The 17,960-nt window shown below is 36.4% G+C and overlaps 1 pseudogene; it reads left to right on the forward strand.

Annotated features, from left to right (window-relative positions):
• The first annotated feature begins 38 nt into the window (after nt 1-38).
• Nucleotides 39-378, forward strand: LOC127237973 (40S ribosomal protein S26-like; annotated as a pseudogene).
• The last annotated feature ends 17,582 nt before the right edge of the window (nt 379-17,960 follow it).

Genomic DNA, 17,960 nt, shown 5'->3' on the forward strand with positions numbered 1-17,960 from the left:
AAAGAAAGAAAGAAAGAAAGAAAGAAAGAAAGAAAGAAAGAAAGAAAGATGCTGAAAAGGACTGCGGCCACGTGGTGCAGCCAATTCGCTGCATGAACTGCGCCCGGTGCGGGCCCAAGGACAAAGCCATTAAGAAGCTCCTCATTCGGAACAAGGAACACTGCAGAGGCCGCTGCTGTCAGGGACATATCTGAAGCAAGTGTCTTCGAAGCTTATGTGCATCCCAAACTCTATGTCAAGCTGTATTCCTGTGTGAGCTGTGCTATTCATAGCAAGGCAGACAGGAATCGATCTCGTGAAGCCAAAAGGACCCCACATCCCCCACCACAATTTAGACCTGCCGGAGATGCACCACGACCTCCACCAAGGCCCATGTGAAGAGATGGCTTCGCGAAGACAGAAGTCAAAATCACCTTGGAAAAATAAAATGGGACTTACACTTTAAAGAAAAATAATTCATTTCCTATTAACTATTCATTGTTCTGATAAAATACTGTGATCAAAAGTGGTGTATGGAAAAAAAGAGTTTATTTTGGTTGATGGGGAGTCTATAGAGGTAGGGAAGAAACAGGGAGCTAGATATCACATCTTCAATCTCAAATGTAAAGCAGAGAGAGAATGAACCAGCTGCAGGCTGGGTGAGACCATGTAGACTCAAAGCCCGCCCCTAGTCATGTACTCCTTCAGGGAGCTTCACTTTTAAAGGTCCCACATGCTTCCCAAATGGGACACCAACCAGAGACCAAGTGTTCAAAAATACCCAAAACTAGAGGGGCATTTCTTATTCAAAGCACCACACGTAGTATTTCCTATTACTTTTTATGTAATGACATTGGCGGTATTATTGGCACTGTTTCAACTAAGGAGCCAAATATTGATGTACGGTAGATATAAAAAGTGGATGTGGCAGTTCTACTTTGATTATGGTTGTGTACCTTCATTTGGACCATGGCTAACACATGTAATAACGAAAAGCCCTTAGCAAATACATAAAAGAGATACCCAAAGACTGGAGAGCAAGAGAGGATCAAGTAGATACCCACAGGAAAAATTATAATCTCAAGAAAAGAAAGAATAATATTACACAATTCTCCGCTTTTTATGGTCTTTATCTGGAGGACATGCACCTGACTGTTAATTATAGTTTCCATGGAAAATGTTTTTGGCTTGATGAAGAAGACAGAGTTCAAACCCAAACTGACGGGAAAGCTACAGAATGAAGTCCCAGGACAAAGAAATCCAGAGTCTCAAACTCCTAAATACTATATGGGGACTTGTCCCATAACTTTGGTTCAACCCTGGCAACCTGAGAGGACATGGAGTATCTCAGAAAAACTAAATTAACTGATAGGAGATTTAACTGTCTTTTACTGAAGAGGAAATAAGAATTTAAAATTTGAGTTCAGCCAAGTAAAATCCCTGGATAAAAATTTAAAAACATTTTAGAGGAAAATAAAAGTCAAAATTTTTACAACACATAATTTGTAATACCCAGGGCAACCATCTGAAAATATTTTCACTATGATGAATGAGGAAAAGCATAACGAGAGAGAGACAGTTTCTTTTTAAAAATGGTAAAAAATGACTGGATATTATGAAAAGAAAATATACTGTAACTATATTCCCACTAAACAAAAGGCATTAGGATACATAATATACTTAATGTATTTCATTAATAATGTGGAATTTTTAGAACAAAATAGGGAATATTATTGTAGCATACCAGTAAGCTAAGGTGTGTTGTGATGGAAAGAGTGATTCTTAAAGATGTCTGAAAAAAATATATAATAAGAAATAATAATTAACTATTTACATAAAGCCTTATAATACATGTAAGTCTATGTGTAAATATACATATACAGTTTAAATGAGTTAAACATTTTATTACATAAAGCCCAACACCAGGCTATAAGAAGTTCTCTTTTGGGTTGCAGGTCAGGGTTGTTCAAGATGATCCCAAAGCATTACTCCTGCCCTTCATTCCTCCTCAGAAGTGTACAGTAGGTTCTTATTATTGAAGACACCATGCACTTCAGATGTGGGTTCCAGAAACCTCTGAGCTGGAACTGACCTGAATACCTCCTCAATGACTCGCTTGCATAGCAACAGAAAGCACCATGCAGGCTTCCAAAGAAAAGAAACAACCAACATTTGATGGGAGACGTCATTCTGTAAATATGTTTCTCTTATTGGTTAATGGATAAAGCACTGTTGGCCAATAGGAAGACAATGGGCATGGTCAGTGCAACAGGTGTGCGTGGGGTGGATATATCACTACAATCATCCACACCCAGCTATGATGCCTATGAACCACAGCAACAACTAGAATGACACAATAACCTAACAAGCATACCCTGATGGTAATCACCTCAACAAGAGAGAAACCCTGCCAGCTGTTGGAAACAGAGTCAACTACCCAGGGCTAGTGATTTCAAAGGAACCTACAACTGCCACTTCACAAAACCAGCATACTCTCAAACTACTTTGTAAATATTTGTCCTTCAATCCACTGATAGTTGTCCTCCTTAGAAAACCAGAGCCAATCAAAATACAAAATTGTGGAGTCCAGGATTCTTACAGAGTGGGGGACATTTTAACAACCAGAACAAGGAGTTTGCTATGAGACTGTCTCCTAGTGATCTCACAAGCAGCACTCATTAAGTCTAATCAACCTGACTACTTAAGCAAAGGCTGAACAAAAACAACAATTGACAAGCCAAAGGGAAAAGACCATGAAGCTACAGTCAACTAGGGGATTCTAAGAGCGGAAGAGGTGAAAAGATCGATTGGTATCTAATACCAAATAACCAGCCTTCAAAATATACCAAAAAGTAACATACAGCCCGAGTAGGTGACATTTAAGAATGTGTGTGCATGTATATACATGTGTGTGCATGTGTGTGTCTTCTGTGTGTCTGAATGTAACAATAATTAATGAAAAAAGAGACCAGGAATTTGAAAGAAAGAAGGGATATATATATATATATATATATATGTGTGTGTGTGTGTGTGTGTGTGTGTGTGTGTGTGTGTGTGTATTTTGGATTGAGAGGGAGAAATGGAGAAATGATGTAATTATATTATAATCTCAAAGATAAAAGAAATTATTTTTAAAAGTAAGTAATCTTAAAGAAAATTTACAAACTTCTGTGCATTAAAAGATATCATTAAGGAAGTGAATATGAAAAGCCACCATTACATAAAAAATATTAAACTATTTGAAAAATATTTTTCTGATTTATAATTAGGAGACATACAAAAATAAATCCTGCAACTAAAAAAAAAAGTTCAAAAGGTAGACAATCTAATATCAATTAGTAAAGATTTGAATATGTGTTTCACAAATGAAATACACAAGAATAAGTACATGGAAAGTCATACAATATTTTTAGATATTATGGAAGGTACTAAACCACAGTGAGAAACCACTTTGCATGTCTAAAATCACTCAAACACAATCTTCAAAAATGAAAATGATGTCAAGAATATGAAGAACATAGAACACTTCAATATTGCTGAAAAGAGTCTAAAAGTATTATAATAATTTGGAGAATATCTTAGTGTTTGCTATAAAACCAACACGCATTTATCAATAATTCAGAAACGTTAATCCTACTAACCAATATTTTTTTAAGCAGGATCTCCCAATAACACCCATGTGAATGCTCATGTACATTACAATTATGATGACCAAAATTACTGCAAATATCCAGTTACCCTCAGTAAAAATGAAAAAAAAAGTCATATATTTGTAAAATGAAACAGGGATTAAAGTGAACAGGATTAAGTATTAGTAGTAGTAAAACAAGGATTCTCCAAAACCCTGAATGAAATGAAGAATACACATTGAGTCTGAAGTAGCAGTCAGGCAACCTGCATGGATCTATAACAGGTCCTCTGCATATGTTATAGCTGTTAGCTTGGTGTTAGGAGTTCCACAAAAACACTGAGCCTTTAGGGATGGATACTGCTGGCCCCAAGTACTTTTATAATGCTTCAAAATAATACATATACTCATTTGGGTAGAGAGGTGTACTGATAAAAAAATATAGGATAAACAAGTATTGCTAAAACATTGCTTTTGTCTTCTGGATAGTAGACATATGTTTATTTTCTCTGTTTAATTTTTTTTCAGTATTAAAGTGGGGTGGTGGTGGTTCACACCTCTAATCCCACACTTGGGAGGCAGAGGCAGGCAGATGTCTGTAAGTTTGAGGCCAGCCTGGTCTACCAAGCTACACAGAGACACCCTATATCAAACAAAACAAAACAAAAACAATAATTTCAGTATTACATGCTATAAAAGTAAATGTTAGACAAAATTTAATTATTCACTTCAAACAAGCCTTTACAGGCTACCTAAGCAAGACAAGAAGATGCTTGTTAACAACGGACGTTTTTAATCACTAACCTCGTACTGCCTGAAAAGGCATGCAAATACTTGAATCATGAAGATCAACAAAATTTAGTCACAAAACATCCAGGATGCATGCTGTCATGCACAGATGGTCTCTTAAGAAATTAACAAGAACTCACTAAAGGAAAGCTAAATCATTTACAGTATTAGTGGCACAAAGGTCAGGAGTGTGTGTATGTATGAATAGATACCAAAATATTTAAGGAGAAAGGAATTGTCCAGATAAATTTCCATAGGAAGAACTTTCAGGAATGTACACAAAAATGCATTCTTACCTTATGAAGATGTAAGAATTAATTAAAACTGCTTTAAGAATATTATCTTTTTCAGGGCTGTGTTGTGAAACACTTTCCAACAGATGGCATTTTACACTTAGTCAAAGGACTTGTGATTTTACTGTGTTCTAGATCCAATGTTAATCATAGAGGTTAAGCAGTGATGGACAAAACAGTGTCATTGAAAAATGCAATTTTGGGGAAGGACATATCAAATACAGATGATAATCTTATTGAGCCACTGGATGGGGGATATCTGTTATCTATGTTTGATTATGAAATGTAATCATAAGTTCATCTACTTGAAAAGACAAGAAATTAGGCAGTAAGCACATAAACAAAAAGGCACAAAAGAAAGCTTCAAAAGTACTAATATTTTTTTTTTGCATTAAGTGGGCATAAAAATCCTAAAGACATGTATATACAGACAGTTACAAAGTGGCTTTAAGCAAACCAAGCATGATGTTCAGAGGGGGAAGTGTCATGGGTGGGCATTGGAGGAAATTTAGGGGAAAGAATAGGGCATAGATTTGAGCAAATCACATTTTATGCATGAACGAAATGTTCAAATACATAATTTAGATTAAAAACTTAAAAACTTTAATATATTACATTTGTAAGTATACACAATAATTTTTAAACAGAAATTAGTGAATTAAGTTAGTGTTTTTGTTTAACTTTCTCATAAGCGTATATTCATTTTATAAAGTAATGGGTTTATATTTGGATCACTTCCAAACATCTATGGAACATATTTTGACCACATCCACATGCCCAGATCTTATGCTCGTGAGACATATTTACAAGATAGCAGAGTTTCTAAAAACTAAAATTCATATTCTACTAGATAGCAAGGCACAACCCAGCTCCTCTCAGGACACGGATAGTACCTATCATCAGAAAGCTGGGGGCGGTTGATACAGGTGGAAGAGTTGTGCATCTGTGTAGCTGGTACCTTCTTAGTGACTATGCTTTCACTACTCAGATATTAGCATGTTTTTTTATTATTCTCTAGGAAATAAAATACCTCCCAAGATAAGCTGAGAACTTAGCTGTTCTGATTCCAATTATAGTACTAGAGGCAAGTCTGTGAACCAGACGAACACTGGTCCAGCAGAAGGTATTATGCTGGTCGCATTGATTGGCTTACATATGGCTGGATGGCGGAAGACTTGTGTAGTGAGATACCCACCCTGCCCACCTGTTGCATTGACCATGCCCATTGGGGCATGGGGACAATTGCAGATGTGACCTGTGGGGGCTAAGTCGGGGGTCTCGGACCCAGCTCACTCTCTGACTTCCTGGTCGGAGACAGAGAGCATCTTGGAGCAACCTTGGAGCTGGAACCTACAGCGGTCATCTGTTTCTGGTGTAAGTGAATTCTCCCCTAATAAACATCCATCAGCCAATATTGCGTCCCAGAATCTTATTTCCCTCACCATAGTCTTGAGCTTCTCCTCCTTTTCCACCTTCCTCCTTGTCATCTCCCTTGTGTTTTTATCTTTGGAATTTAACCCAGGGAATGAAGGCTACAGATGCCAGCCACCATCTTCACACCAAGGGAAACCCAGGTACCAAGGCTAGGCACCAGAAAACATTACTGAACGTATAGAAAGATGACATTGTAAACTTTCTTAGATGAGTTATTCGTGGGATAATTTTGACTCTTGGGACTGCTAGACATGCTTTGCTTAATTTAGGAATGTCTCTATTTTATATCATCATAAAAGGTCTTATAAGAAGTTTCTCAGTTTGCTCATAGTCTTGAGATACCCTGGTTTCCTGTAGCAACCTTCATGTCCAAGTGCCTGGGTTAATGGGTTAATGCCTCTGACTCTCCCTTATGTATGTCCCAGCCAGTATTTTCTTTTTCAGTAAGTGACAACAAAATTGCTTTAATTATAGATGAATTAGAAAAGTAAAAGGTGATAATAAAATATTTTTAAATGCTTTTCATGTTTTGATTAGACATTAGGTACTATTACTGGTTTATTATGATCGATTGTTTGTTGTTACTCTAAAAATGCTAAGAAACATTTGATTGGACTGCTTGTTCTGTTATAAACAGTAAACTTCTGTCACCTAATTTTAAATTGCTGATTTTTATATCTTGTGGTAGTGGTTTTGAAAATGAGTCATCCATGTCTTGATTGCTGACATTTTTCAATATGATCTGTTCTTGCAACTAATTTTGTAAAATGGTATGCCACTAGTGACATATGGTACTCTGTGAGAGTCTGTTATGTAAGAAGTGACCAAAAGGAGTAAGTCACATGTTAGAATTTCTCTACAAAATAATAACCACAAACTAGAAGAAATCTTGTTTTTCTAATAAAATTCACCCAAAGGGACTATTATCAAAATTATTTTGTTAATTGCTTTTGAGATATTAATTTAAATTTAGAATTGCTTAATGTTTCTGAAATTTATTTACTTACTGGATTTGTTCTTTAGCTGGAGCAAAAAGGTGAGATTAAGGTTTCAGAACAAAATCTGGCATGACAGCACAGGCAATAAATTGGAAAGGGAACAAAGAGAATTCGTATAAAGAAAAACAGACAGTATAAGGTGTGTCTGTGTGTTTTGTGTGTGTCATGCACCCTATACCGTTGATCCCTTTGGGATCTAATAGCTCTCTAAGATCTATTAGAATGTCTTGCACAGTTGCCCAAACGGATATTAAAAGAGAACATTCTGATGACTTTTCCTGACTTTCCAACTCAAGCAAACAACCTAAAAATAAGAAACTTCTTATTATATTATTATTCACATATTCACACGATAGGGATGACTTATATTTACTGCTAAGCATGTTTTAATAGAAATTATTTTAAGGGTCTGAAGATATCCCTCAGTAGTTTTCAGCACTTGCTGTTCTTGCAAATAATGCAGGTTCAATTCCAAGCACCCACATGATGGTTTATAACCCTTCTGTAACTCCAGCTTCAGGCCTCTTCTGACCACCTTGGTAGTACATGCATAAAGTACTTGTGAAATATTATTGCATATAAAAATTCATAAATCTCAATAAACAAACTGTTTTATATTCATGCCACTGAATTAAGGAAGAAATTAGTATTTACAAGGTAAATATGCTGTAATATTTCTAAAGGTAGTGAAAGTGTAGCTATACAGAAAACAGAGATCAAAAATAGGAATGTAAAAATTTGAAAATAAAGAAAAATATAAAATAGATCTCTTTAGAATAAACAATTTTAAAAGAAGATTTACCTTCATATGGGTTTTGTCTTTCAGTTCTTGTTAACTAACAAAATAGATCCAATAAGACAGAAGCTTCATGTTCCTTTTAGAAATCAAAAATATAAATAAAATTGTGGTCTGTTTCTCTATTTTACGTTTCTAAAATCCACATAATCTCTCTCTATATTCAGGTGCAATCTTTTTATTTTTTCTTAGCTCTACTTTTGAAATAAAGGATCCCATTTGGAAAATACTTGCCACCAAGAAAGATGCAGCTCCTTTCAACACAGGGCCCTATATTTTATATCATACATTTATGCTGAAATTGAATTTTTCAAGACTGAATAAATTATCTACATTTTAAACTCATTTTCCTGATCACTATTCTCAATAATAGCAGTGTGCATTAATAAAGAATGAAATGGATGAAAAATAAATGTATGCATGCATACCAGTGAATGCTACTTGATCAATTCTGATTTTATTGTATCAGATGTAGATTGGTATCATATGTATAGAAAATAAAACCTATCTGTGACTAGTAGACAACAAAAGAAAATATGCTCCATCTCCAGCTGAGTTCTCTGCCCTTCATTTCTGTCACTGAATGCAAACTCTAGGCTGTGTGAAATATTTTCTCAGTAGCAATTAGGAAAACTTTGAACTACTTTGCAACATATTTCTTTCATTCATTCATGTTTTCCAATTGTCATATGACCTTTCTGTCCCTATCCACATTTATGTTTGTGTTAAAATGTTTTAAGAATGAAGACAGTTTTAATAAGACATAAGGAAATCTCCCAAAGAAGTATGGATCTATCCATGACTTTGAGATACTGTACATAGAAACATTATCTCTCTTTTCCCTATGAAACAAATCTTTTAAAATGTAGAAAGGCATCATGTTAAGTCTTCCTGAAAGACATATGTGTGTGTGTGTTGGTACAGAAAAAAACTGAATAATTAACATGGATCAGATGATGGAATTATGATTTTGAATAATGTATGATCCTACTCTTTATTACTTTGAGTTCAAAAGTAAAACTACAAATACTTAGATTTTTACCTTGTACTCAATAATTTAAATATTTTGATAAAAATGTATCAATAGTAAGATAAGGTAAATGTAATTTTTACTAATCTTATAATTGAGAAAAGTAGTACACACAGCCAAAAGTGAAACTTGTCTGGTCTCTCATGGTATATAGACTTGAAAATTGCTATGGTAGACAGAATACCCAAAATTAAAAAGTGTATAAATTTTAAACCTCAGAATCTGTGAATATATCTTATTACATGACCAAGAGAAACAAGCTTCCAAATGGATTTAGCTTAGCTTGTTGGCTGACTTTAAGAGTCTGATGCTCTTTTGACTGAGCCAGCCGGGCGCTTGTTGGCTGACTTTAAAATGAGAGGTTGTCATGGGTATCCTGTTGAGGTCAGTTGGTGTAATCACTAGGGTCCTGTAAAATAAAAGACCAAGGGAGTGTGGATGTCAGAGTCCAAAAGAGTTTTGGCAAGTCTCTCTGCTGGTTTGGATGGTGAAGGAAGTTACCACAAACCAAAGTGGGCAGGCAGCCTCTACCATCTGGGGAAAGCAAGAGAAATGTCCCACTCCAGAATTCAGCCTTACCAGACTCTTGGTGGAGTTTGAGCTGAATGATTTTCTTTTGTTTGCCGTTTGTCTTTAATTCAAGGAGAGTGAATGTCATCGCTCAATACTAGAAAGTATACTATCAAATGTCCCATAGTTGGGCAAATCACAGGGGTCAACACATTGGGAGTGCTATGGATAAGCCTTGCCGTATGGAAATAACCTTGATGTTAAAATGCTTTGTGTCAGGTAGGTGAGGCATATTTTAGACCTCTTGCATCTAGAGCTGTAAGATAATGAATGTGTGCTGTAAGTCACTATGCTTGTGGTTACTTTTACAGGAATACCAGCAGATGAAACTAAAACAACAGTATAAAAAAGAAGTAATACTGGAAAAATGAATATGAAAAGTGGAAGTAGAACCAGAGATTGTACACGTGCGCGCGCGCGCGCGCGCACACACACACACACACACACACAAATAGAATGTAATACCAACCACTCATAAGAAATGAAGTAATTTCATTTGTGCCTACATACATGAAATTGAGATCATTATGTTATATGAAATAATCCAGGCACATGATCTCATTCCTATTTGGAATCAAATGAAATTACCTCAGAAATTGAGTGTGAAACAGTCTCTACCAGAGCCTGGGAGGGAGGAGAGGAAATGTTTAACAATGGATACTGTATCTGCTGTATAGGAGCAAGAAATTATAGTGTACTGTTGAACAGTTGGAAAACTAGTTAAAATAATGTACTCTATATTTGTAAACCAGGAGAAAAATTTGAATGTATTAACCAAGAAAATGACAAAATTTTGAGGAGATAAAAGTGCTTATAAGTATCATAATATGTTAACACATGTCAAGACATTACCCACTAAGTGTATATATTTATGATTCCATGTGTCTATTTGAAAAATGAGAGATTTCAAATAGCTTTACAAGGGAATAATTTGAGTATTCTATACTAGTCGAAGATTCTCTACTCCAAGCCCTAGGGATATTTTGTTTTATCTGCTGTAAATGTTAATCTGGGAGGCAAATAAATTCTACTTCATCTAATGAATCTTTTTTCAAAAGAAGAAAACAAACTTCATTTCATGTTCCAGGAGACAACATTTAGCACACCATTTAAAGGCTCCTCTACATTTCAGGAGGTTTGTGGTTAGAATTGAGAAAGTCCCTTCTGAAAGTCAGGAAAAATAATTATCTCAGCCTTAAGAAATAAATCTGATTGAAGACTCTTCCAGGAAGATTGCTCCATTAAGATTCTTTTATTTACTGTATCGGTATTTAGTAATGAAAGAATTGTCTTCTTGTTTTGACAGACGTTTGGAAGTGCATCAGACTTGAAAGACTTGACAGTGCATCCAACCACAACTGTACCAGAGACTGCTGAAGTTCTGTCTCTCATGAGCTGTTCAGTTCTAGTATAAATCACACAGGGGAAGAAACTCTGGAAATGTGGATGATCAGGAATCTCAGCAATACTTGGAGGACTCTAACAAAGGTTTCAAGTGGACAAGCAAATTTTCCACAACCTACACTGCTATTTATGTAACTTTAAATACTTAAAAGTCCACGTGTTGTCCCAGGCTCTTTGAAATTACATTTTGACAGATCCATAAGAATGGTAGAATATTTGGGCATCTCCCTAGCAGTCACAGCATCCAAAATGTTTGCAAGTGGTCCTTCATTTTTCCATGGTCAATGGTAACATGCTTTATAAAACTATAAACCAATCCTTAACTTTTATTTTAACATTTCCCCCAAGGTAAAACCAAAAAACCAATTTGCGTTTTTACTTTTTTTAACAGCACTTATTACAACATAAGTGGTATGTAACTACAGTATTGAGAAGATAAAATTGAAAAGTATATACATTCAGTGAGGAGCCAATCAGCTTTGTTTCTCTTTCACCTTGAATTTTAGAGAATATAGACTAAATTCATTTGCTTCAGAATTTCTCTTTGAAAGAGAATATTCTTAGAATCACAACAATGTAGATTTTCCACTTACATCACATTGCCATTGGAGCAATGACACAGTTGGGTATTTCATATTTGAGTCATCATTTTAAAGACATTTTCTGGGGGAAGAACTTCCATTCTTTTTCCTTTCTTCTTACTTATTCCTGTTGCTTTCTTCTTTCTCACCTGTTTCCTCTCCATCCTTAATCTTGATTTTGTAAATGAGTAAATACAACATTTAACATATTTTGACAATATCAGCTCTTTTAATTTAGTCATGTGTACACTTTTTTCAAAAACATAACAAGGGCAAAGGGTAACTGTTTGGAAAGACACAAGAACAAGAGCATAGCTTGTTTCTAGATAGTTGTCATTTCACTGTCTAGTTCTACTCTTGTTCTATGATAAGTTCAGGCAGAATTCCATTGGACTGACAATGCCACTACTGTTTTCTCCTACTACTTTCTTTGTTTATTGATGTCATTCAGTCTACTAAATTACTAATAATGTCCTAAATGTTCTTTTTTTTCATTTTATTGTTAAAAATTAAAAAATCCCAACTGATGATAAATCTCTCCAATCTTTTCAACATTACAAAAGTTACAGAGTTATCAAGTTCAGTTCATAAAGTGATTAAAAGAACTTGTTCAGGATATGCATAGGAACATCTTTGTCTATTCATCCATTCAGTCTTTCCATTGGGGAAGCACTGTTTCACACATCTGTGCATGTCAGTTTTCCATTTGGGATTGTGCCACACACCATTTTCTTTCACCAAACCACTGGGATTCATCACCTGCCTTCACCTAACAGCATGTTTTAGAAGCTGCTGATATTGAAGCCAATTGGAGTCACTTTAAAGACTTATTTCTTGTTTGCATTGTAAGAATGGTGTGGGCCTGGGAATTACTAGTGACATTCTTTGACACTATGAGGATTAAATTGAAAATAAAGCAGATATGGTAGGGAGGGGGAAAGAAGTTAGCAGAAAGAGAAGGGGAGAAGAGAAGTGGAGAGGAGGACATGAGGGAGCAGGAAGAGTGAGTCTGGGGAAGAATAGAGGAGAGCAAGAAAAGAGATGCCATCATAGAAGGAGCCATTATAGGTTTAAAGAGCAATCTCACACTAGGGAAATGTCCAAGATCTACAAGTATGGCTCCTAAATAACAATCTAAGCAATAGTGGAGAGGCTACCTTAAATGCCCTTCCCTAATAATGAAATTGATGACTACCTTATATGCCATCCTAGAGCCTTCATCTAGTAGCTGATGGAAGCAGAAGCAGACACCCACAGCTAAACACTAAGCCAAACTCCTGGAATCCATTGCAGAGAGGGAGGAGTGATGAGCAAAGGGATCAAGACCAAGCTGGAGAAACCCACAGAAACAGCTGATGTAAACAAGGGGGAGATCATGGACCCCAGACTGATAGCTGGGAAACCAGCATAAGAATGACCCAGACCCCCTGAACATGAGTCTCAATTAGGAGCCCTGGGAAGTCTATGGTGCCTCTGACAATGGAACCAGGATGTATCCTTAATGCAGATACGGACTTCAGGAGCCCATTCATCATGGAAGAATACTCCCTTAGCCTGGAGACATGGAGGAGGGCATTGGCCCCACCCCAAAATGATTTGACTGACTTTGATGATCCCTCATTGAAGGCCTTACCCTCCCTGGGGAGTGATGTGGGGCATGGGAGGATGGGAGGTAGAGGGAACATGGATCAATATGTAAAATAAGAAAAAAATTAAACATTTAAAAAAGAAAATAAAGAATAATATAAAAGATAAAATCACTAATGGGAGGATCAAGACAGTGTTATATGGCTTATATAGCTAGTTTCAGGGTACAGAGTTACTCAAATATACACGTTTGCATTTTTTTCCAGATAGCTCATTTAACATGGGTTATCTTTCTATATAAAATAGCACAATTGAATTTTGTCACTTGTGTCATGAGTTCTGATTACCAGTGTTTTGTCATTTTTAATTAGGGCTATGTGAATAAATGTCCAAATGTACATTCAACTAGATAGCTAGAACACTGATGACAGAGCGAAGAACAATACCATTTCAGTATGTTTTGACCTAAGAAAGATAACTTTTGGCTGGACCACTAAAGTTTACCATGTACCTCTCTGAAGAAGAATGAGTATTACAAAACATTCGATGTCCCAAGAGGTAGACACAGCTAATGATTAATTCTGATACAATGTAAACAAGATTTTTTATACAAAGACTCAAAGATGATCTGGTCAGAGATACAGGTCATCTTTCCAGGAGGGCCAGGATGATGATACAGAATGACACTGAAACATAAAGTTTCTATCCACCCTCTCTCTCTCTCTCTCTCTCCCCCCCCTCTCTCTCTCTCTCACACACACACACACACACACACACACATATATATATATATTTCACAAGGTACTACAAACTAAGTCAATTAAAGATGGGAAATTTATTTGTGTACCTTTAAGTCACTGTAAACTGGAAATCTGAAATCAGGTGGTATGCAAACTTGAGTTTTCTGAGGTCATCACTGTTGGCTTGTGGAAAATACCTGTCTTTGCATTGTTCTTTCTTTTTTGCCACTCATGTATGTATCCAAGTTTCCTTTTATAAGGATCTAAGTCCTATTGCATGAAGGCCCAACTTGGAGATTCATATAAATTGTTCTCTGAGCTCTCACCAACATGACTGCCTAAGCATAAACTCAGGAAGGACAATAACAATAGACAAGGTCAACATGGTCACACCAAAAAACCAGGAGGTCTGAACCCTGTACAATGAATGACAGGCAAATAAGGAATGCTCAGAGTGATACAAAATAGTCTTCCCTAGGGAGGGGCATACCAGTTGGTCATCTACTATTGCATGATTAGCCCTGAAAACATTCCTACAGGTATCATTATACAGACTGATCTGGATACATTCAGGAAATGATATGTATGTGAACAAATATGCATATGTAAAAATATACATATATGCAGATAACAACAATTAATGAAAAAGAGGCCATAAATTGGAAAAAGCACAGGGAAGAGTTATATGAGGGGGCTTAGAATAAAGAAAGGGAAGGGGTAGATATTATAATTATACTATGATCCCCCATAGAAAATGTCTAAAAAGACCTGATATCCAGGTAGAGGCACTTTCTAGGAGACTAGCGTTCAGAATTTCCTCATGAGAATTTAGTCCACAACACTCTCATGAGATTCTTACCTCATTTGTTGTGATATAAATTCCACATCACAATTCCTTTAGGACATTATTCATATAGTGACTGACTGATTTTAGAAAGAAAGTATAAACGTTAGACAGTGAATGCATTCAGCGCTTTTTGTATTGAATATTTGAAAACTAGTCATATTGATACCTTCCATCCTTGTTCATGCTCACATTTAATACTGACACCTTGCTCTCATGGCCTCTTTAATTCCTTGTATTTTGACATAATCGAGGTCAACACATACTTTAAACAATATTTATTTGTTAGTATCTAAATGAAAAGGTGATGGGTAATACTGAGTATAAACCTGGAATCAAGTAAGTGAGACACTTCTGAGAATATTTGTGTGAGGCTTCCTAGAATGAATGACCCGAGTGGGAATTTTGTCCCTCAGACTAAGCAAAGCCTTCCAGTATACAGGTTTTGGAGACAGAAGCCCTAAGTGTACAGGTTTTGGAGACAGAAGCTTTGCTGTTTGTCTGCCTTTGCTTCTCACAGGGCTTTCTCTGTTGCTGCTATGGAGGATGATGAAAATTATAGTGTTAAATGATTCTGTTTGCTGCCATCTCTTACCAAAATCAGACTAAATTTTTTTTTTTAGCCTTCCAGTGTAGATTGAATAATACCCAGTCTTCGGGAATAGTCCATCCTTCAGCACCGGATTGAGATTTCTGAGGCATTCAGTTGTCTGGGTCTAGAAGCTACCTGGTTATTGTTTGACTATCCAGCCCATTTTATATAGGCACATGATGCACAATGTCCTCTCTAGAGACCCGTGCTTAATACAGAGAGCTGCTTTTAGTTCTATCTGCTATATGTAGGCACTTGGATCCAAGAGCTACAATTTGCATAAAGTGCAACATCAAATGAGGGCTCAGCACTCTCCCTGGAATGGTTTCCTCAAGAATATTCTAGCAATTCTTCACGTGTTTGCTGATGACATTGCACATCTAACATTGCCAGCATTTGTGACTGATGATGAGCGGATTGGGTCTCAGAGTGACACTCTTTCCTTGATGGTAGGTCGTATTCTAACGTTATACTGTTGAGTCTTTTACTTCTGGGACCCATGAACTGAGTTGTCATGGTTCATGGGAAGCAACACTTAATACCTTTGTTAATGGAGAAATATAGAAAGCAGAACATACATTTCTTACATCCATGAATTACATGGATGTAATTCATGATCAATTACAAATTTCTCTGGTAGAGATGCCTTCAGTAGACCAATGTTTTGAATCTGAAGAAGAGGGAGGAGTGATGAGCAAAGGGGTCGAGACCAGGCTGGAGAAACCCACAGAGACAGCTGACCTGAACAAGGGGAGCTCATGGATTCCAGTCTGATAGCTGGGAAACCAGCATAGGACCTACCCAGACCCTCTGAACGTGAGTGTTAAGAAGACTGAGCAGTCTATGGGGCCTCGGTAGTGGACCAGTATTTACCCTAGTATATGAATGGTGTTTGGGAGCCCATTCCATATAGAGAGATACTCTCTCAGCCTAGACACATGGGGAAGGGCCTATGCCCTGCTCCAAATGGTATGACAGACTTTGAAGATTCCCCCATGGAAGGCCTCACCCTCCCTGGGGAGCAGAAAGGGGGTGGGATAGGGGATTTGGGGGGACAGGGGAGGAGGAGCTGAAGGTGAGGGAATTGGGATTGATATGTAAAACAAGCTCAATTCTAGTTTAAATAAAAAAGGAACTGTTTTGTGTGGTGTTGTATGCCCTTTACCCACGCCCTGTTCAAGTAAAAGGTATACTAATTTACATTTGTTTCTAAATGAAAGCTATAATAGTTTATTACAATTATTTGTATACAATTATATATAAACATTAGTGAAATTCATACAAAATGGTTGAATGGTAATATTATCTTAATTTTAAAACTAAAAAAAAAAATCTCTGAGGCTTTAAAAATTTAATAACTTGACTAGGATCACATGTCAATAAATGACAGAAATGGAATTTAAGTGTTATCTTTTTTTGTAGGAGTTCTAGACTGTTTCTAAGTTCTAAAGTGTTTCCTAACATATGCTAGGTTTTATTCAGTGTCCTAAAAACTATTTGGACATATAGTTTAAAAGAATACTATGACTTCATAGTATTTCTGAAACCTTGAGAACAGATTTCTAGCATTTTTTTGTAAAGTGTTGCACTGGAGTATCAAGAAAAATGAATAGGTTTCCAGTACATACTCTATGAATCTTGCCTCACATTAAAATGTTCACTAATTCTTTGTGAATTTTATACAATGTATTTTCATTATATTAACCTTCTCTCCAAAACTCTTCCTTGATCCATTTTCATTGTATAATGCGCACGCGCGCGCGCACACACACACACACACACACACACACACACTCAAGTTACTCCTATCTTTGTTTCTACGTCCTTGAAGAGAAATAAAATAGGTTAGGGTATCATGGCATAATAGACAGACAATAAGTTATTATCCTGCCTAAGTGCAACTAAATATAGGAAACTGACACAATGAAGGCAGAAATGCATGGTTATTATTCTGCTTTTAAATACTTTGTTTTTCTAATTCAAGAGCAGGTTCATTTCAGTAGAAACAGTTTGCATGGACCACTGTGAGTAAAAGCAGTTTAAAAAATCTGTTCTATAACCTGTCATTGGACTTTGTAAGCATAGTATGAAATGTTAATAGTTAATATATCTACTTTGTGGAGAAAAGAATTTAAACACAGTGGGCATGAGAGGCCTGAGCAAGACAGTAGATCTACTAAGGCAAACTTTATTTTCCCAGATGATATGGCATGTCTTTCCCTGAAGATGACATCAACACTCCTCACATAAGAGACTTCAAGGGCCTCTGTCCTCTTATCACAGAATTTGAAGATGCACAGCAATAGAATTAATGCTATTAGGTTTTTGAAGTTATGTTTTAAATGGAGACATCCATTCCGCTTGATGATTTCACTTGAAATTCAGCAACTGTTCTGTAAAGAAGCCCAGGCCTCTGGCAAAGGCCATGTGCAGGCCTTATAGGAAACAGCATCAGCTCACAGATATCCATGGGAAAAAAGCATGAAATGATTCTATTACGCCATCATCTGAGAAAATTTGTGAGAAATTCCAAAAGGACTCGCGAGTGATGCAAGAGTGTGAGTGATCTAAGCGTGGCTTGAAGTTGTAAAGGGCAGGGTTAATATGGAAACAGTGTAGCTGAGACCATAGCTTAGGTCTTCTGAATGTGTGTTCAAACTCTCCTTTGTTCTTTCCAGAGCTCCATGCTGGAGAG

Source organism: Phodopus roborovskii, unplaced genomic scaffold, assembly GCF_943737965.1.
Source record: "Phodopus roborovskii unplaced genomic scaffold, PHOROB, whole genome shotgun sequence".
Taxonomy (NCBI): Eukaryota; Metazoa; Chordata; class Mammalia; order Rodentia; family Cricetidae; genus Phodopus; species Phodopus roborovskii.